The sequence below is a fragment of the Sapajus apella genome, unplaced genomic scaffold, assembly GCF_009761245.1.
Source record: "Sapajus apella isolate SASKATOON/1434 unplaced genomic scaffold, GSC_monkey_1.0 scaffold71, whole genome shotgun sequence".
Taxonomy (NCBI): Eukaryota; Metazoa; Chordata; class Mammalia; order Primates; family Cebidae; genus Sapajus; species Sapajus apella.
This window is the reverse complement of record NW_022437011.1, coordinates 4,274,308-4,297,053: the sequence shown is the minus strand read 5'-3', so window position 1 is coordinate 4,297,053 and position 22,746 is coordinate 4,274,308. Positions and strand designations below refer to the sequence as shown.

At 40.3% G+C, this 22,746-nt stretch overlaps 1 long non-coding RNA gene across 1 annotated transcript; it reads left to right on the top strand.

The window, feature by feature from the left end:
- Positions 1–7,903: 7,903 nt before the first annotated feature.
- Positions 7,904–22,538, top strand: LOC116531680. The gene is made up of 3 exons (XR_004260517.1): positions 7,904–8,038; positions 11,790–11,793; positions 22,528–22,538. It is a non-coding gene; the product is annotated as an uncharacterized LOC116531680 (long non-coding RNA).
- Positions 22,539–22,746: the final 208 nt, after the last annotated feature.

Sequence of the window (22,746 nt, the reverse complement as noted above, 5' to 3'; positions counted from 1 at the left end):
CTTTCCAGGGAAAAAACAAGAATGTTACCAAAAATCCTCCTTGCATCCCCTTGGGATCACTACTCCTGCCAGTCAAAGGTCATTACGGCCCTGAAGTGTAACACTGTATATCTATTTAACTATTGAATATTCAACACTGTGTGCGTGTAACACTATTTATTCATTGTATGTAAATGAATCATACAGTAGCTAGTCTTCCATGTCTGGCTTCTTTCTCTCATTATTTTTATGAGGTTTGCCTATGTTGTGCGTAGCAGGAGCTCATTATACAATTATTATTGCTGGCCAGGTGCAGTGGCTCATGCTTGTAATCCCAGCACTTTCGGAGGCTGAGGTGGGTGGATCACCTGAGATGAGGAGTTAGAGACCTGCCTGGCCAACATGGTGAAACCTCATCTCTACCAAAAATACAAGAATTTACTGGGTGGGGTGGTGGGCACCTGTAGCCCTACCTACTCAGGAGGCTGAGGCAAGTGAACCACTTGAAGCCGGGAAGTGGAGGTTGTAGTGAGCTGAGATTGTGCCTTTGCACTCCAGCCTGGGCAACAAGAGTAAAACTCCATCTTAAAAATGAATAAATAATGTAATAAAATAATTATTTCTATGTAGTATTCTTTGTATGAATATTGCACAATTTATTTATACATTCTACACTTGATGGATATTTAGGTTGTTTTTGTTTTGAGGATATTAAGATTAATGCTGTGATAAATATTCTTGTAAAGAGTTTTTGATAATCATATACGTGTAATTCCACATGTAATAGTATTAATAATGATGATAATTGTTAATAAAAATCTGCTGAAGTCTTACTGTATGCCAGATACCATCCATTGCTGTTAACACCATTTAATTCATTTATCCCTGCTAACATTACTAGGAGAACCTGTGTATCTAGTAATGTTATGTGGAATAAGTGAATTAAATGGTGTTATTCTTTTTACAGGGTCTGGAACTGAGGCCCAGGAAAATAAATTAACTTGCCCAAAGTCACACAGTAACTGGTGATACCTGGGTTAAGTAATAGGCCGTCCAACTTTAGAGCCAGAGTGTAAAACTGCTTTACTACATACCCACAGGGAGTAGAAAATTTAGCATCCTCCTATTATCTCCAAAGACTCTTACAGGCTTCCATTTTTTTTCCATTTATTTATTCCTCATTTGCTGACTTCCTTGTTTCCTGATAAATTTTTAACTGTCATTCTCATCTTTCTATCTGTCTTTATTCTTCTCCTGTAGGCTGGATGTGACCCAGATGAACCCACCGCATATTTTCCTTGATTTCCTTAGGGTATCTCAATGCAAGGAACATGTGTCACATTCGCTGAAGGGGGATATGTCACATCATAACAAAGCCAATGACACAAAAACTAACATAACATTATTATGCTTTTAAATCCTACTGCCAGCCAACCGTTGAGCATTGTCACTGGATGATTTCCTATGAATCCTCTCATGTTGCTATTTTCTTCCACTTCATCTTCAGTACTTTTCTCTTAATATCTCCAGTCTATATATTCAACCTCAATATGTATATTTAAGTGTCTCTTCAACATTCTTGAATTACTCCAGAAAACTTTGAACACTCTTCTTGTTTTCTAATGCAGAACGATTTCATTCTTTTGTTCTAATTTTTCGGCCATTCAGTTGATCTCCCAGGACTTCTGTTCTTCCAACCAAAAGAGATGAAAACCGGTGTTGTCTTGACATTATGGTTTGATACTAACCTGATTAAATTCTTAGTCATGACCTGCTTATATTAGTGCCTTTCCAAGTGGAAGAAAACTTGTATAAATTCAGTGAAAATAGTTGCTGTAACAAATACCTTGAAAGATGCACAGTGGCTCAAATACAAGAGAAGTTTATTTCCTGCCACATAAAATCACAGTAGTTGTTTTTGATCGATGGGCCATTTTTCTCCCAGGGGGGATGTAGATGTCTGGGTTCCTTCCATTCCATGACTCTGCTACCTTCTAAGATTGCTCTGCTTTTTTAGCATCAAGTCAGGGGAAGGAGAAAGAGCATGAAGAATGACAATGGAGAGATTTTTCATGACCTAACGACACCTAAGTACTAGATGGGCTGAGAAACGTATTCTGGCTATAGGCTCAGGAAGAGGAGGAAATGGATCTACTGAGCACCAGGCAGTCTTTGCTCCTGAGTAGTATGAAATGCTCTTCTCTCTTGCTGTGAATTAGGCCACCTCTCTCTTTCCCTCTTATGCCAAAATAACAGAAATAAAATTATTTTTGTCACTTTGATATATTAATAAACTTTCTACTTAAACATAGAAGAGGAACTGTGCATATAAAACAGGTACTGGGTGATTTCAGATGCAAGGGAACCAGAAGACAGAGGAGAAGCAAGAGGCAAAGGTTCATATGGACCAGGAGGAGGAAGAATGGAAGAAGAAAGCAGGCTACTGCATCACTGGTCCCAAGGTATTATTTTGCCTTAATAATTTCTTCTCTTTATAAATCCTTCATGTTCAAATCACTCAACAAAAAGTCAATACTTTGCAATTGTGTCCTGTGAGAGATGATGTCGGAAGGTTGCCATTTCACCTAATGGGAGAAATGGGAATTTCAACGAGGTGGAAGTCATGATATAAAGGAACGTTGAACAAGAATCTGAACTTTCTTGTTCATTTTCAGTAATGGCTACAATCACTAAGCACCATGTGTGTGTGTGTGCATGCACGCATGCCTGTCTGTGTGCATGCACGCATGCCTGTCTGTGTGTGCGTGTGTTGAGGGTGCTATGCTTACTCCCCCACTGCCCTCTTTCCCTGTTGTTGCTGAGCCCCACCTTCATGCTCTTTGCTGAGAAAGCTGCCTGGGTGGGCCGAAGAGAGGTTCATGAGATGGAGTTGATATTTTCCCATAGTACTTAAAAACTACTTTTGTTTGGATCATGCTGGATAACTGGCAAATTCTGTTCCAATTAAACTACATTTTCTGACTTCAAGCAGTTGAAAAATTTGTCAGTCAGTTCATTCCCGTTTTCACTATTAGGCATTGAGTTCTCAGTTTATGAGAATGCTACAATTTATCTACAGACATTTACTCTTTTTTCATGTCATTAGAGAAAGGAGCAATAAGTACATGAAGGTAGGGTGTGAAATGTTTTTGACATTTAGGTAGTGACATTTTCCCCTCACTCAATGTATTGACTATTTATAACGGCAGATAAAACAAGGGATCGTTTGAACTATATGTTGGGAAGAACAAATATACTGCCACATAATAAAACAATATGGATAGGTGTTCCTTCACCTATAGGCATTCCTATCTAAGAAATATTTTCCCATAGTGAATAGAAAACAGAGAAATCTATGACTGCTATCTTTGCGATGAAGAAAGAACAATCATATTAGGATTAGAGATTGCTCTGCTGATTTTTTTTTTTTAATTTCAAAGTCAACTAGCTAAGAAGCTAAATATTGGTTAAAGAAAAAAAGTGAGATTCTGAGTAAGTTACTTAGCTTCTTTATGTTCCACTTTTCTCATTCATAAAATTGGAATAATAATAATGGCAAGAAACCTTTAGGTATTTAGATGATTAAATGAGTTACTGAATATAAAATGCTTGGTATAGTAGTCTGGCACAAAGTTACCTGTTCTATAATGGGAAAAGTGACATCCTGACTGACAAATTCCAATCTTAAATTTAATTCATCCCTTACCCTCTTATACACACACACACACACACACACACACACACACACACAAACGCATATAAAACGAAATATCTTACAATTCAGGCATATTATAGTTTGTATTCTACCAAGCTTTTATCTGTGTGTGTGTGTGTGTGTGTGTGTGTGTGCATGTACATATTCATACACTATTTATGCTGTTTTCTTAAAATGATATATTTTTTAATTATAATGATATCTAATTAACCAATCCTGTTCTACAGCTTGATTTTTCTTCCCACTTAATGTTTCCTGGTCTTTATTCTAAATCTATTATAATGATCTATTGTTAATGTTTTTCTTAGGATTCTATTATGTGAACATACAATTTACTTAACCAATCCTTTATGAAAAGATGTTTAAATTCTTTTAAATTTTTCTCTTTACCTTGCAAAATAATAAAAATTCCGGCTGGGCATGGTATCTCATGCCTATGATCCTAGCATTTTGGGAGGCCGAAGTGGGTGGATAACTTGAAGAGTTTGGGACTAGCCTGGCCAACATGGTGAAACCCCATCTTTACTAAAAATACAAAAAAAAAAAAATTAGCCAGGTGTGGTGGCATACACTTGTAATCCCAGCTTCTTGGGAGGTTGAGGCAGGAGAATCAATTGAACTTTGGTGGTGGAGATTGCAGTGAGCCAAGATCACGCCACTTCACTCCAGCCTTGGCGAAAGAGCGAAACTCTGTCTCAAAATAATAATAATACTAAGAATTAAAATTCTATTAGGATTTTATTATTATTATAAACGTTTGAAATATTCAAGAAAATGTAATGAAGCAAGAGCGCACAGATTCTAGTCTTTGTCAAGGTTATTTGTTGTCATTTTAAGGATATGGAAACTGAGTCCCTGAGAGTGTATGACTTGTCTAAGCTGACAAACACTGAGATGATAATCAAACCCAAGTCCCTTACCTTTTAGCACAATAAATATTCATGGGTTGGGCGCAGTGGCTCATGCCTGTAATCCCAGCACTTTGGGAGGCCAAGGCGAGCAGATTACCTGAGGTCGAGTTCCAGACCAGCCTGACCAGTATGGAGAAACCTCATCTCTACTAAAAATACAAAATTAGCCGAGCATGGTGTCTCATGCCTGTAATCCCAGCTACTCAGGAGGTTGAGGCAGGAGAATCGCTTGAACCTGGGAGGCGGAGATTGCGGTGAGCCGAGATTGCACCATTGCACTCCAGCCTGGGTAACAGGAGTGAAACTTCGTCTGAATAAAAATAAGTATTTATGATAGGGTTAGTGTATTGGAAGAGTACTGGGCTTGGAAGAATTAGATTTCAATCGTAGAAACTGAAGGGTCAGAGATGATATGCGACTCACTCAGGATTGCACCGTTAAAAAGAGGTAATAAGGCTGCCCTTTCTAATCTTAAACTCTCACAATGAGTCCCAGGATATTATCTTCTGGATCACCGAAATCAGTCTGGAACACTACGACTGTCATGTTGGCTGAGTCCAATGACTCAGGCTGCTGGGAAACTGCTCCATTTTCTCCATTTTTCCTGTCTGGAAAGTACAACTTAGCCCTGTGACTGATGGTTTCTATCCTCAATAGCAGCTGAAGAGAAGAGCCCACGGGCAATGTTTTGTGTGTCTGTTGTGACTTTTATCTAAATACATCTTCCTTATTAGTCTGCCAGGTTTTCTGGACCTCCCATGTTAGCTTAATTATTTAAGCAGCAGAGATTTTTTTTTTTTTTTCCTAATGGGTTTATTCATAGAGATAGTCATTAAGCCTTTTAAAAATATGGATGCATACTATATTAGTTTTAAGACAGCAGAATGAGAAAGAAATAGAACAGAGCATAATTTTGATGGGGAAGAAGAAAGAAATTTGAATTTTTGGACATAATGAGAAAGAATGTTATGGATAGCCAAGACTAGTTTCAGGTTTTTTTTTTTTGGGGGGGGGGCCTTATTAAAATCAATTTACTCTCCTAGCAGTTTTCATTTATAAAGGCTACACAAATAACAATACGAGCCATAATAATGACTGCCCTGAACATTTACAAAGCATTTCCCTAGCAGGTCGTCTCATATATTCCAGGTGGGGCTGTAGACTTGAACGCTGCTCCTTGGCAGACAGAGATCCGGGGGCTAATGAAATTTAAATTGGGCCAGCACAGGCCTTTCTGAAAGATGGAGTATTTCACATAACCGATCTCTCTGCAGGCGCTGTCATTTGTCGGCTTGCTGGAGAGGAGTGCTTTGCACCTTGGAGAGGCTGTAAATAACAGCACTTTGTGAGCACATAGATACCATGCCTAAGTAGAGGGATTGCCAAAAGGCAAAGGAAAAAAAAAAGTTCCTTTTTCTTCTAATATAACAATTTTTTGAGATACAATTCAAATACTATATGTCACCCATTTAAAGTATACAATTCATTGGTTTTTAGCATATTCGGAGTTGTGCAACATCACTGTACGGGAGGAAAAATTAATTTTCTTCACTCACTGTTAGGCTCATGGCTGAGGCACCTATAAGAAAAAGGCAGATCAACAAGAAAAAAGCATGCACATTTATTTGATGTGAGTTTTATGTGATATGGGAAGCTTTGAAAATGAAAATCCAAAGCAAAAGGGACCGTGTATATTTATGCTTAGGTTTAATGAAGACTGGACAGTTGTGGAGGAATATAATTAGACAAAGAGGGTGTGATCTAAAGGTAGTAAGCTGGTGGGAACTTGGCAGGGCATGTTTGTTCAAATTCTTCTGTGTCTGTGTCTTTCAATAAGGATGTTCCTTTTTTCTACATATAGAGAGGACACCTCTGGAAAGAGGGTCTTATGACTTGCTTCAGGAAAGAAGGGCAGAAGAAGGTGAGAGTGACTTTTCCTGTTTCTCCTACTTTCTCAGATGCCAAGGTGTCATATTTGAGTGTCAGTATGCCCAGAAGCACATCACCACCATCAATTTCAGAATGTTTTCATTACCCCCAAAGAAATGCTATACGCATTAGAAATCACTTCCTATTTCCCTCCAGCCTCTACATACTTAGGCAACTGCTAATCTACTTTGACTTTGTTTCTATAGATTTGAAGCCAAAGAGGTTCTTTTTTTCCTTCTCTCTCTTTTTTTTTTTTTTTTTTTGAGGCAGAGTCTTGCTCTGTCGTCCAGGCTGGAATGCAGTGGCACAATCTCAGCTCACTGCAACCTCTGCCTTTCCTTTCCTTTCCTCTTTCCTTTCCTTTCTCCTTTCTTTTTTCCTTTCCTTCTCTCTCTCTCTCTCTCTCTGCATTCACTATTTTTAACTTATCACCTCAGTGGCATTAGTTGCATTCACATTGTTGTAAATATTCTGTCTCTATGAGTCTGACTACTCAAGTACCTCATATAAATAAAATTATATCGTATTTCTCTCTTTGTACTGGCTTATTTCCCTTAGTGAAATGTTTTTAAGGTTTATTCATGTAGCATATATCAGAATTTTCTTTCTTTTAAAGGCCGAATAATATTCAATTGTATGTATATACCACATTTTACAGATCTATTCAGCTGTCTATAGACACTTGTTGTTTGTAAAGAACATAATGCTGCTATGAGCACATATAATTTGAAATCCTGCTTTCAGTTATTTGGGATATATACCCAGAAGTGAAATTGCTGGACTACGTGGTAATTCTATCTTTAATATTTTGAGGAATGACTGTACTGTTTTCCATGGTTCCAATTTCTCTACATCCTTGCTGACACTTGTTATTTTCTGTTTGTTTTTTAAATAGCCATCCTAATGGATATGAAGTGATATCACATGGTGGTATTGATTCGTGTTTCCCTAATGATTAGTAGATCGAGCATCTTTCACGTGCTTATTGGCCATTTATAGAGCATCTTTGGAGAAATGTATATTCAAGTCTTTTGCCCATTATTAATCGGGTTGTTTATTTTTTTATTGTTGAGTTGTAAGAGTTCTCTATATATTCTAACTATTAATCCCTTATTAAATATATGGTTTCTGAATATTTTCTCCCATTGCATGGGTTGCTTTTTTACTCCTTTGATATTGTTCTTTGATATTTTAGTTTTTTTTTTTTTTTTTTTTTAAGATGGTGTCCTGCTCTGTCACCCAGGCTGGAGTGCAATGGCAGGATCTCACCTAACTGCAACCTCCTCCTCCCAGGTTCAAGCAGTCCTCCTGGCTCAGCCTCCTGAGTGCTGAGATTACAGATGCACGCGATCATGCCTGGCTAATTTTTGTATTTTTAGTAGAGACAGGGTTTCACCATGTTGACCAGGTTGGTCTGGAACTCCTGACCTCAGGTGATCCTCCCAACTCGGCCTCCCAAAGTGCTGGGATTACAGGCGTGAACAACTATGCCCAGCCCCTGATAGTTTATATTTTGATGTAGTATAATTTGTCTGTTTTTCCTTTTGTTGCTGTGCTTTTGGTGTCATATCCAGGAAAGCATTGCCAAATCCAACGTTATCCTTGTGTTTTCTTCTACGAATTTTACAGTTTGAGCTCATACATTTAGGTTGTGATCCAGTTTGAGTTAATTATTGTATGTGGTATAAGGTAATGGTCCAATTTCAATCTTTTGCATGTGAATATACAGTTTTTCCAACATTATTTGTTGAAAGCAGAGGAGATTCTTAAAGAAAAACTCGATATCTTATTTTGAGTTCCATGGAAGTGAAGCCTGAGACAACTTATTTATAGATAGTTTATTTGGGAAGTGATCTCAAAAATAGGATGAGAAAGAGAACAGCATGGAAAGGGATACAATTTTAGGAAGGTCCATTGTTGAGGTCACTGCCACAGGTGACAAGGGCTTAGTTCTGCCAGAATATCTGAGAACTCTCTAGAATGTCTCTCAGATTGGCCCAGATAAAGACCAGAAAAATGAGGCACTTACCCTCATTTTCTGTCTCCAGTTTCTGTCACCATTGGTTGAGCATTGCCCTTGCAGAACGTTAGCTCTCTCGCACCTCCGAAGGGTGTGTGTGTTGGGATCGGAGGGTGGAGTGGTCTGCTGTGACTCCAAAGAAGGCTCTTATTTCTGGTACCCACCTGGAGACCCTGTTGATATGGCTTGGATTTGTGTCCCTGCCCAAATCTCATATTGAATTGCAATCCTCAGTATTGGAGGAGGGACCCAGTGGGAGGTGATTGGATCATGTGGGCAGATTTCCCCCTTGCTGTTCTCAAGGTAGTGAGTGAGTTCTCATGAGATCTGGTTGTTTAAAAGCATGTAGCACCTCTCCCTTCACCCTCTTCCTCCTGCTCTGGCCATGTAAGACAAATCTTCCCCTTCACCTACCACCATGACTGTAAATTTCCTGAGGCCTCCCCCCAGCCATGCTTCCTGTACAGCCTGCACAGCTGTGAGCCAATTAAACCTCTTTTCTTTATACATTACTCAGTCTCAGGTAGTTCTTTACAGCAATGCAAGAACAGACTAATACACATGGCAACGATGCTTCAGCTCACAAAGAACCGTTCTCAATAGCTTACACATGAGATGGCAGCCAAGGACTGTGATGCGAACCACTGAAAAGGTATGCTATAATTAGTAACCAAGAAATAAACTTCACCTGCTTCAACATTTAGTAGAGGGACAGCTGCAGGGATAGGCCCGTGCCTGTGAGCTATTGCAGGGGCGAGAAGCAAAACAGTCATATTCTTTTATTGAGCATCTCTGATAAATAAAGATATAAGTGGTAGGTTATAAAATGGATGAGACATTGCTTAAGAAGCTATAGTTTAATAGAGAAGGTATGGCAGCTGTACACATCTGTCCTCTAAAAGAAATGAAGTGGCCGGGCGCGGTGGCTCACGCCTGTAATCCCAGCTCTTTGGGAGGCCGAGGCGGGTGGATCACAAGGTCAAGAGATCGAGACCATCCTGGTCTACATGGTGAAACCCCGTCTCTACTAAAAATACAAAAAATTAGCTGGGCATGGTGGCACGTGCCTGTAATCCCAGCTACTCAGGAGGCTGAGGCAGGAGAATTGCCTGAACCCAGGAGGCGGAGGTTGCGGTGAGCGGAGATCGCGCCATTGCACTCCAGCCTGGGTCACAAGAGCGAAACTCCGTCTCAAAAAAAAAAAAAAAAAAAAAAAGAAATGAAGTGATCAATGTTATGCAGGAGATATGCCTAGGAGAGGCACTTTCTAGTAATGGATGATAAAGCCTTCACCAGAGAGGTCATACACAAGCTGGGTCTTGAAAAATGGGGTTTATTTATTGATTCATTACAAAAATACTTTTATTGATTTCCTTTTGTGTGCCAATGCTTTGTGTGATGAGCCAATCAGAAATGGTTACTGCCCTCCTTATACTGGAATGGAGACATTCAGATAATGAAGTTATCAAATAAATAAGCAAGACAACAAGGAAACAGAATGATTTACTAGTATACTGAGGTGGGATGAGGTAAAGGAACTACAGTTGGCGCAGTCAATAAATTCTCCAAAACATTTAGAGAAAACATTTGAGCCGAGGCCTGAATGGCAATGAGAAGGCGTCAACCCCATAAAATCAGAGGAAACTGTTCTAGGAAGGATAAGAGAAAATACAAAGACCAGAAGCAGGAAAAAGCTGTACACATTTAGGGAATGGAAATAAGGCCAGTGATTCTGGAGGGTAACAGCCAGAGGTGAGACAAGAGATACAAAATGAGATAAATGAACACAGTCCAGGCCACTTAGGACCGGATAGCATGATAAGGTCTTTGGACTTCATCTATGTGCCAGGAAAGTCCCTGAAGAGTTTTAAACAGATGAGTGACCTAATAGGATTTACGTTTTTAAACGATCATTCTGACTGCTGTGTCAAAAAACAGGCCTTGCTGGACAAGAGTATAAGCACGGAGCTCAGTTCAGAGGCCCTTGCAAATGTCATCCAGATTGGCCCTGGGATGGCTTGATCCAGGCTGGCGGCAGTAGAAGCCAGATTGGGATCCCATGTTGCAGGTAGATTTGAAGGTTGTTTTGGTTGTTGCTTTCCTTGTAAGACTTTTTCTCATCTGATATAAACACCGTTTTTTTTTTTTTGCGAAGTTTTACCCTGTCACCCAGGCTGGAGTGCAGTGGCGTGATCTTGGCTCACTGCAAGCACCGTTTCCTGGGCTAAAGTGATTCTCATGCCTTAGCCTCCTGAGTAGCTGAGTTTACAGGCATGCACGCACCAGCACACCTGGCTAATTTTCGTATTTTTCGTATAGACAAGGTTTCACCATGTTAACCAGGCTGGTCCCGAACTCCTGACCTCAAATGATCCACCCGCCTCAGCCTCCCAAAGTGCTGGGATTACAGGCATGAGCCACTGCACCCAGCCCAACACCCTTTTCTAATAACCTAGCTGGGAGCGTGGATACAGGTGTTAATATCAGATGAGAAAGAATCTTATAAAGAAATTAAGCCTTTTTCTACTTGAATGAAGCTTAAGCTGTCATTGACAAATAATGGTGGAGAACTGGTTTTGAAAGAGATCAAGTGAGGCCGGATGTGGTGGCTCATGCCTGTAATTCCAGCACTTTGGGAAGTTGAGGCAGGCAGATTATCTGAGGTCAGGAATTTGAGAGCAGCTTAGCCAACATGGCAAAGCCCTGTCTCTACTAAAAATACAAAAATTAGCCAGGCATGGTGCCAGGCGACTGTAGTACCAGCTACTCAGGAGGCTGAGGCAGGAGAATTGCTCTAACCCAGGAGCCAGAGGGTGCAGCGAGCCAAGATCGCACCACTGCACTTCAGCTTGGGCAACAGAGCGAGACCCTGTCTCAAAAAGAAAACAAAAAAAGAGAAAAGAAAGAGATCAAGTGAACTTTGAATACTGTGGAAAGGAAACAGATCTAATTCTGTAGATGATACTGAGTAGTTGAAGTTTTTTTAAAACAAAGGGGTGACAGAAACCAAACTCAAAATGGATCAAAATCTAAATGTAAGAGCTCAAACCGGTCATCGCTGGCTGAAAAAGCTCATAGATTTAGGAAGGAGAACAATAACAACAGTGTGTGTGTGTCTTTAAGCAGGGCGAGTGAGAATAACAAAGCCAACAGACTTGTTCTTCAGAAGTTCATTTATTTCTCTGTTTATTGACGTTGCTATGGGGATGCTAAAAAGCTAGCCAGGAGGAGGGAGAACAGTTGACTGCCTCTGCACTTAATAATCTGATTTTATGTAAGACATCGAGAAAGAATGCAATAACGCAGGCTCTTTGCTTTGAGCATTGAAAGAAACCAGATGAAGCTGAGCTCACATTCTTCTCAGCCACACCAGTCCCCTCCTTGGGTACAGGATTTCAGGCCCAGCTGTCCTGGCACTACCCAGCCTGACATTTGGAGGAACTCACCCTGCATTTCGCCTCCTCTTTCCCGTTTACTCCCTCAGACCAGAATATTGCAAACAGCCTGCAAAGAGAAATAAAACCCCAAGGATATGGAAAAGGAAACCTGCCTATAAAAGGAGCTTTACAAAGGGAAGCTAGTTCAATTGGTGTTCGGAAGCTACTCCCTCCTGGAGTATTAGTTGATATGGCCCGAAGCTTCGGTCTTGGAGAAGCTGCAGATTTTTATTTAGATTTGGATTTTTCTACTTTCTTTCAGGAAGTCAGTGTTTGGAAACTGGTGGTCAAGGTATTTTTTTTCCCTAATGAGAAACACATTATTTGTGGTGGTGTTTAGGATAATCCATTGAAGTTTTCACTTTTCTCAATGTCAGAGTAAGATTGTGGAGTGTAACTGGATTTTTTGCTGTGAAGAGTTGAAACAAAAAGAGATCTTTCATTATTCTGAATTCTAAACCCTGGGCATCCTCAATTTTTAATAATATCCTCACTCATTCTTTCCAGAAATTTTGAAGCTCTTCTATGTGCTGGACACTGTAATAGATGCTAAGAACATAGTGATGAGTACATGGCCCCTTACCTAACTACCACAAAAGGGCACTAAAAAGGATGGCTGGTATTTTTAAATCTTTGCTATGTACAAGTAATTGTGGTTAAATCTGTTACATGCATTGCCTCACTTAAAACCTCTGGCAATTGGTGAAAGTTAGTATTATCCTAATATTATAGATGAGGAAGTTGAGGTGTCACTGTCTGGCATGGAGGTTGACAGATTATTACTGTATTAGGGTGTGGTGTGATTTGAGGAGCAAGAAGAAAAGCCACTGACATTCTGAAATATCAGAGCCTGAATAGTTTGTTCTTTGGGGCTAACAGTGAGATAAGAATTAAACTGCCAGGCGTGGTGTCTCACACCTGTAATCCCAGCACTTTGGGAGGCTGAGGCGGGCAGATCACCTGAGGTCAGGAGTTCGAGACCAGCCTAGCCAACATGGTGAAACCCTGTCTCTACTATAATACAAAAAATTAGCTGGGCGTCATGGTGCACGCCTGTAATCCGAGCAAATAAATAAATAATAAAAATTAAACCACAGTTAGTTCTTAACATCTTTGGCCAAATGTCTCTCTAAAATTATTCTCAGCATGGCAGGTAGCAGAGAACCATTCTCCTTAGGAATTAGGCAGCCCTCCCTCTGTTTTCCAGTGTGGACACTCTATCCTCATGCTTTGCTTTCTGTACTGCCCTGTCTCAACAATTGCCAGGAGATTTTGCAGTGGCTGAGTCTTATGTCACCACTTCTCTGCTGTTTCCATGATTACATTCACTTAGGGCTCATTAGGCTATTGCCAGGGTCCTTGCTGATACTGATTTACTTTATTTGATATGCACAAAGTTTTCTTTTCCCCAAATATTAGAGGATTTCAAGGATTTTGAGAAGTAAGTGTAGTTCAACTTTATAGCCTTTACAACCATAACTTTAGAGAATAAGAGCTTCTGTCCCCCAATCTGTGATGACCTCATAAGATCACCTTATCCACAGTACACGCTAACACCGGATTTTGAATCAACACATATATGTGTGTGTATGTGTGTGTGTGTGTGTGTGTGTGTGTGTGTGTATACTTAAATCTGAAGAAACATTCTAAGAATCAAAGAGTAATACATTTATACAAATAGAGTCCAGAATATTTTTAAAGATAAACTAAGCAAATGCATTCGCACTTCATCCACTCTGGCTTAATTTTCCAATACTAGGGAAAAATGTTACTCATCATAATGAAGCTTCTACTTCACCATCCTCTGTTACAATCTAACATGAAGAAGCTTAAGATGAGCATCTTGAAACATGCATGCATGGCAAGAAGCGAAGTGCCCCGTTTTAACAAGAGTGGAAAGGAATCTACTGATTATTTACAGATGCTCATTTTAGAGCTCTTTCTGGTCTAAGTTCCAGAGCAAGACATTGTAGTTACTGAGCAGCTTGCATAACATCAGCTGCAGGAGACACTTGTTGAAGTCCTGGGTGGTGTCCACTGGATTAGTGAAGAGCAAATTATGACAAAGTGGCTTCCTTCAGGAGTATTACTAAGTCTCAACTTAAATGTATCTTTTGGCCGGGAGCAGTGGTTTACGCCTGTAATCCTAGCACTTTGGGAGGCCAAGGAAGGCAGATCACGAGGTCAGGAGTTCGAGACCAGCATGGCCAACATGGTGAAACCTTGTCTCTACTTAAATATACAAAAATTAGCTGGGCATGGTGGTGTGCATCTGTAATCCCAGCTACTTGGGAGACTGAGGCAGGAGAATCTCTTGAACCCAGGAGGTGGAGATTGCAGTGAGCCGAGACCAAGCCATTGCATTCCATTGCACTCCAGCCTGGATGACACAGCAAGATTTTGTCTCAAATTATATATATATATACACATACATACACACATTGTGTCTCTTTCTTAGGGGATATTTCCCTAACACTTTAGAATGGGCTATATCCCCTGGCATATCTACATTCTTGGCCTATAACTTTGATTCATAGCATTTACCACAAATTTAATTTAAGCAAATATTTGTGTAATAATTTCTCTGATGAGCTCCTTTGTCACTGGAACATAAGGTCCATGAGTTGATGTCTTTTTTCACTTTTGGAGGAAATCCAAATATTTAGCTCAATGCCAAATGTATATGAGGATCTCAATTAGTTTTTGCTGAATGAGTCAAAGGAAGGGAAAATAATTTACCTGAAATGATGAACCAAAACAATAAAAAGTTTGATTTCATTAGAAGTGAACCTAGTTGAGTTGTTTCCAAAATTATGATATTAAAAAGGCCTTTTTAGTTACTCCTTGTTAAAACAGTATCCAATAAGCCCCATGAATTCTGTCATGCCTTTATAAGACCTTGCATTTTGTCAAAAGTCCATCGACTTATACTTGGAAAATAACAGGGAGTTGCTCTATGTGGCACATGAGTTATTCCATCTGCAGACAATGCTGCAGACAAGCACACACACTTGGTGTTCTGTTCCACAGTTCTTTGGATACCAGGGAACTGTCACTTACAGTTTGGAAACTACTAAGCTAATACCCCAAATTGCACCCTATTCTAACATTCTGAGGTTAATCAGTGTTTGGTAAAAAGGTGAATAAGATATCCTGACATTTAATTAGCACAAAACACCTCTAAAATCTCAAGAATGCCTTTTAGCCCTCAGCATTGCATAATAAGTTGGTAGCACTTATGCTCCTGGGGCTTCTTTAAGATAACATAGGTATCTGGCAAGGAAGTGTCTATCTCTGTCTTCTCCTGTTGTCTAATCTCTTATTGTTTCCCACTGGCCAAACCCAACAGATGCCAATGGGCAAGAGAGCCTGTACCACAATCAAAAACCATCAGTATCTCAAGGCACAGACTAACTCAGAGAAGGGTACAAAATGGATCTGGAGGGAAATGTTGAACAACCAACACAACAGGGAAAAATACCTTTGCACACTTGACAGTTTCTAAAGCACTCGGAAAATCTTCAAGGCTGCGGATTGGGAAACTGACGATGGATGAAATAGAGGAGGAAAACAGTTAAGTGACTCGCCCAAGGCTTAACACCTAGTAGGAGGTTTTCATAGAAGCAGACCTTTTCTTAAACAATCTGAACGTTGTCTAGTGACTTTGTTGTGTTTATCCTTTCCACCTTTGCCCTCCCTCCCCAAACACAAAAATGTTCTTGTAGATGGAAATCATTTGGTGCTATGGCTGAGCAGTGTGGGTGGTTTGTGTTCTGTTTCTTTTCTGTTTATTTGGGGATTTTGCCTCTGTTTATAAAATATTATCTCTCAGTGTCTATAGTATTTTGTCGTTGTTGTAAAAGTGCCCAGAATTTCTCAGACCTTGGTGTAGCTGAGTTGTGGCCAACATGAAGCCTGATTATTCACACTGTGGGGGAGAGAGTAGGTTTTTGTAAACTTATGGAGGACTGCCCCCTGGGGGCCAGAAGAATGAGCCCCTTCCTGGAAGTGAGTAGAATGGCTGCAGGAGGCTGATAAACACTGTGAGCCCTATGTACCTATTAATACCCAAGAAATACCCTCAGTAGTGGCATACTATTGGAATCACTCATGCCAATTCCCAGCTTCCTTGTGCATTACTTTTCTCACCTCTTAGCAAGCCAGATTCAGCAAAGATTATCCTAGAAAACCTAACTTTTCAAAATTAACAGGTGTTTCTAAAAGAAAACTAGAATAATGAAAAAAAAAAAATAAGGTGACAAAGTTGCCTATCATCACATCACCAAAGAGAACATTTTCTCCTAAATCTTTCTAGTCTTTATTTTCTGCATGGATATATATACCTATTATATATATAATTTATTGTAATACTTTGGGAGGCTGAGGCAGGTGGATCACTTGAGTCCAGGAGTTTGAGACCAGCCCAGGCAACATAGCACCTGGTCTCTAAAAAATATAAAAATTAGCTGGGCATGATGGTGTGCACTTGAGATCCCAGCTTCCTGGGAGGCTGAAGTAGGAGGACTGATTGAGCCTTGGAGTTTGAGGCTGCAGTGAGCCATGATTGTGCCACTGCCCTTCAGCCCATGTGACAGAGTGAGATCTCATCTCAAAAGGTATGTTTTTTAAAAATAGAATTATTCTGTCCCCACTGTTCCCTGGCTTAGTTTTTATCCTCTATAGTGTCTTAATGGCATAGATTTTTCCAAGTTCATACAGAGCTTTTCTCAGGTGTTTCACAGCCAGAGTAAAGCTGTGGCTGGAGAGGAATGTCCTCTAGCTGGAGAAGGCAGTAGAATGGAATGCCAGCTTCTCAAACCAAAATGTGCCTATAAACCACTTGGAGGCCTGATTAAAATGCAGATTCGATTCAGGAGGCCTGGGGTAGGACTTAGGATGCTGTATTTTTACTGTGCTCTCTAAAGACGTGGATACTGTTGGTCTGTGGCCCACACTTTGAGAAATACACACATGACAGATGTGGTGGAAAGAACTCCAATACGGGAATCAAAACATGTCTTCACATTTTGGCCATGGAACTTGGGGAAAGTTTGTAAAACCTCTTAACCTTAGTTCTCTTATATATAGAAAAAGGAGGGGCTGGGCATGGTGGCTCACGCCTGTAATCCCAGCACTTCGGGAGGCTGAGGCAGGCAGATTATGAGGTCAGGAGTTCGAGAAAGCTTGGCCAATATGGTAAAACCCTGTCTCTACTAATAATACAAAAAATTAGCCAGGCATGTTGGCACATGCCTGTAGTCCCAGCAACTCAGGAGGTTGAGGCAGAAGAATTGCTTGAACCCGGGAGGCCGAGGTTGCAGTGAGCCGAGATCACGCCAATGCCCTGCAGTCTGGGTGACAGAGCAAGACCCGGTCTCAAAAAAATATAAAAGAAAAGAAAAGAAAAAGGAATCATGAACATCTGAAAATGCTAAGCCCAAAATATAGGTTTATTAAAGTATAGTTAAACAAAAATCCAGTCATGATAGAAAAACTAGTTGAGGAAAGAATTCTATATCATATCCCCCCTTCTCTCCTGTCACTCCAGTAAAAGAATAAAATCTGCCATCAGAACAGGAAAGAAAGTTCACTAAATAGCTTCTTTGCTAGAGAAGTCCAAGGCACTGAATTTAGACAGGTAAACTGATCTATTTTGCCTTTTCAAATAATTAAATAAAAAAAGAACTATCATCCTAATGGACAGGATCCCCTAGCTGTCTCTGTTCACCCTACAGCAGCTTGAAGGCTGATTCATTTCTTTTACAAATACATGAACACCTCAAATACATGTCCAAACTTCATGAAATCTACTTTTCTTATTTCTGTTCTTTTTCTATTTTTTTTTCTGTCTAGGTGCCAGACATTCTTTCTCTCTTTCTCTCTCTCTCTCTTTCTCTCTCTCAATCCCCCTTTCTACGGCCTCCCCATCTTGCTGGCTTCAACTTCTTTTCCCTCCTGGACACAGTATTCCCCTCTGGATCCCTCCATATTCCTTTCCTTTCTACATTCTTGGCTTCTCTAATCCATGTCTTCATATGCATTTCCCTGCCTAACAAAAAGGCTCCTTTCCAGGAGTCTGAAGGGATCTTGCTTTTCCCTTCACATATTATTATCATTTGATTAAAAAAAAAAACAACTGTGATTCAAGTCTGGGCATGGTGGTTTATGCCTGTAATCCCAGCACTTTGGAAGGCAGAAGCAGGCGGATCATGAGGTTAGGAGTTCCAGACCAGCCTGGCCAACATGATGAAATCCTATCTCTACTAAAAATACAAAAATTAGCTGGGCATGGTGGTAGACACCTGTAATCTCAGCTACTCAGAAAGCTGAGGCAGGAGAATTGCTTGAACCAGGAAGGTGGAGGTTTCAGTGAGCTGAGATCATGCCACTGCAGCTTGGGTAACAAGACTGAAACTCCGTCTCAAAAAAAAAAAAAAAGTTCAAAAGCAGAAGAGCATAAGAATTAGACTTGCCTGTTTCTCTTTTCAGCTAGGGAACTTGCCAGCTACATCATCTTGTAATTCCCAACTCCTTTTCTCACAAGGACAGACTCTTAATCACTCAGCTTGGCTTCTCTTTCAAAGGTAGGAACCGAGAAAACCATGAGAGAAAGGACTGATAGAAAGGACTCACCCACAGCCTGAGGAGCCGCCTGAGACAAGGAGGTCAGTCTAGTTCTGTGAGGGGGAGTGGATGCTGGGCTGAGCCAGTCTGATGCGTCCCTGTGTTCCAGGAAGCTCTTTGTATGAAAAGAACATACATTCTCTCTGTTGAAACCTTCTCTCTGTTGAAAGAACTGTTTTTTAAAGGCTTTTTGATTCTGGACTCCTGTGATTAAGTTCTGAAGGCCTCACACTGAGACCAAAATTCCCCAATTATGTTCTCTTGAAGAACCACCCTGGGTGGGCTCAGCTTGGGGGCAGAGAGTTGTAACTAGGAAAAAAAAAAAAAAAAAGAGTGAGCTAATATAGTTAAATGTATTGCCCAAATCAGGCCAAGATACAATTTCTGAGATTTATGTGTCCAGATATTTAATAAGCAAATGCTTTCCTTTACTGATATTTTTTGGTAGTTGTATGTAATTCACTTTGTTGCAATTTCCTCGTTTATTCCCATGAAGCCTAACAGTCTCCAGCTTCTTAGGGGAAGGGAAGCAAATCCTCTAGATACCCACAGCAAAGTACCGGGTAGGAGAGAGGATGGAAGATTTTTGTTGTGATCTAGTCACTTGTTTCTCAGATTCCTGATTTTATGTAATAATCATGTATGCGTGTGTGTGTGTGTGTGTGTGTGTGTGTGTGTGTGTGTGTGTGTGTTGGAGAGGTATGGTTTAGCCTTAAATTCATATGATATTACCCAAATACTTTTTAGAATAATTTGAGTATACATTTTTTTTTTTAGATGGAGTCTCACTTTGTTGCCCATGCTGGAGTGCAGTGACGTGATCTCTGCTCACTGCAGCCTCCACCTCCCAGGTTCAAGCGATTCTTCTGCCTCAGACTCCCCAGTAGCTGAGATTACAGGCATGCGCCACCACACCTGGCTAACTTTTTTGTATTTTAAGTAGAGATATGGTTTCACTCTGTTGGTCAGGCTGGTATCAAACTCCTGACCTCAAATGATCTGCCCACCTCGGCTTCCCAAAGTGCTGGGATTACAGGTGTGTTCAATTGGCAGCACTATAGACATAGGCTTTGCTAGTTGGATTATAGCACTCCTGCCTGGAGAAGTGTGGACCTCAGTAAGAAGTCTCCATCTACAGGAACAATATTCCGTGCCGGTTCTCTACTGGGCAGTTCTGAATTTTCTTTTTCTTTCTCTCTTTTTTGAGACAGCATCTCACTCTGTTACCCAGACTGGAGTGCAGTGGTATGATCATGGCTCACCGCAGCTTCAAGCTCCTAGGCTCAAGTGATCCTCTCACCTCAGCCTCCTCAGTAGATGGGACCACAGGTTTGTGTCCCCATTCCCGGCTAATTTATTTTATTTCTTGTAGAGATGATGTCTCCCAGTGTTGCCCAGACTGGACTCAAACTCCTGGGCTCAAGTGATCCTCCCACTCAGGGCTCCCAAAGTGCTGAGATTATAAGCATGAGCCACTGTGCCTTGTTCTGAGTTTTCTCTGCCACGTTCTTTCTGCTGGAGGCCAGGGAAATATGTTTGTGCCTCTATGAGTTAGAATGTCAGACATCCAGGTGCGCCAGGGATAGTTGTGACTTTTGATACATGATCAGCAGCAACGACGATAATGGATTTTAAGCTATATATTCCCGGGTTTTTTGTTTTTGTTTAATGCAGTATACAGCTAAAGCAGGGAGGAGGAGAGTTTAGGGCTCTTGGGTAAGAGTAGAGATGGGAAGAGAGTGATGCATCATCCATGGCTTGATAGTGAACATTCTGGCTTCCAAAGATGAGCAATGTTTTTCCACTTCCACAGCCTTTGGGCATAGTAAGCCATTTAATCTTCATAAAACTTGTGGCTGTATTTTCTTCACTTTTTCAGAGAAGAAAACCAAGTCTCAGAGAAGTAATAACAACTTGATCAAGGACACATAATGTGAGCAAAGAAGAGCTAGGCCTCAAACCTCAGTCTACTAACAGCAGAAATCCTGTTCCTTACTCCTGCATACTTCTACCTTTCCAAAATACATCACTCCACTCCCAACTCGGGAGAGTAACAGGATGGGAATGCCACTAAGATCTGAGGTTCTGATAATTACCCCTGTGTGGTTAGCAGTTCCCTCCATCCCACTTTTCAAAATGTATTTATTTATTGGAGATGAGGGGAAGGTTCTGTTTGCCAACTTTTTTATTACTAAAATTGATGGATCTTGGGATTTCAGTTCAAACTTCAGAGTGGGGAAATCTGAGCCCAAAGAACCATGCCATCAGGGTGGGGTTTTTTTTCTTTCTTTTTTTCCCCTTTAGTCAAGCAGAGGCTGAATGAACAGGCTCTTGGCAACCTCATAGTATCTATTATGTTCTGATCATTATTTAAACAAATGGTATTCACTGGGGTCCAAGTCAGAGGAACAGGACACAGAGAAGGCTTTCTATCAGTCAGCTGGACTACTCTTCCCTTTTCACAGGTCTTTTGTGCGTCATGAGGATCCTTCAAGTGTGGAACAGTTCACAAAAGAAAGAGATGGACACAGCCTTTATCTGGGAAGGGACATTCAGTCAGCCCCTTTTCCCCCCTGGAGATGTCTTGATCCTCTTGGGTATTTTTTTTTTTTTTTTTTTAGTCTCTATTCAAATCAAAAAGTGCTAATGAAACAGCCAACACACTGTTAAGGTACTATGGCAGGAGGAGTGGAGACAGAGTTTATACGGGTTTTACACGTGGCCAAGTATGATAAAGTATCAAGAAGGGACAGGCAAGAGTGGGCGTTAGGACATACAGAGCTGAGATGGAAGAGGTGTGGAAAGACGCCAATTCTGCAGACAGTGTGCCTTGGTTTCAGTGATTATCCAAGTGATCTTGAAAAACAGCTTTACCTAGCAAGACTTAGATTTTTTATCTGCAAATGGGGATAATAATCATAGTTATTTCATAGCATTGACTTGTGGATTAAATGAAAGATTGCATCCATTGTGCTTATTTTTGAGCTTTTATTAAATTTTCACTTTTATAATTATAGTTGAGAATGGATTTATAGAGAGAAATCACTTTGGGTCTTGAAAAGAAAAAAAAATTACAGAATGTTTTAGACCCAACTCCAGGGAGTCATGGTTTTGAAGAATTAAAAAAAAAAAATACATCTACAATTTATCTCTTTACTTTAGGGTACAAAGTTAGTAAAAAAAAAATATTTGCCAATCTGAAATGTCTCAAGTAAGCTATCTTGGTTAGCCTCATTGAGGCTTGAACCTAATTTCCCAAACCACAAATCCACAGGCAACAGTCTAGGAATTTTTTATTTTAAGCTGCCTTTCTTAACTCTGTAAAAAAGAATTTTTTGGTCAAATACATTTGAAAAACTCAGCATATCTGGAGATTCAAAATGACCCTTTGGGTAAAGGTACTGAGCAGGCCTCTATGAAAATAACAGTATCCAGTGTTAATCAAATACGTGTGAATATAAAGCATCTTTCTGTCATTGTTTCTGCCGCTGCTACTGTTTGGAGTGCAGAAAGGTACACATATAGTTATCCTGAAGGACACAGGTTCACGAATGGAGCTGACTATAAGCTGACTCACTCAGCTGTCTGCTGTCAGCTCTAGTAGTGTTTGCATGCTGGGTGTCTAGTCCATCAAAGAATGTTCTTCGCATCAATTATGGTGACACCAGTCATTGTTCTAAAACAGTGACACTAAAGAGAAGTAATTCTGCGGACCTGGAGCTTAGTAGTTTTAGCTGGTAGAATAGAACTAAGGCTGACCCATCTCAGGAGAAACACTTTATCATGATATTGGGACCTTACAGAAGAGTTTTGACTGGCTTTCAATTAGCTGAGCTTCCAAGATGTTTTTGTTATCAATTTGCTTCTGAAAACTTACTAAAAACTTCATTCCAGCTTTCTTTCCTCTCAAAGTGTACAGAGCATATAAAAGACAGAGCATTGGTGGGCCAAGAGGGTAGAGGTATATGAGCTAGACATTGGAGAAGAACGTGGGAGAAGGGAGAAAGAGAGGGAAAGAGAATGGTGATGCTGTGGTCTTTCAATCTGAGTCTACATAATATGCAATATATAGAGATTAAAACATTACCCTTATAATCAGTAGCCATATTTTTATATACCTGTATCTGTACA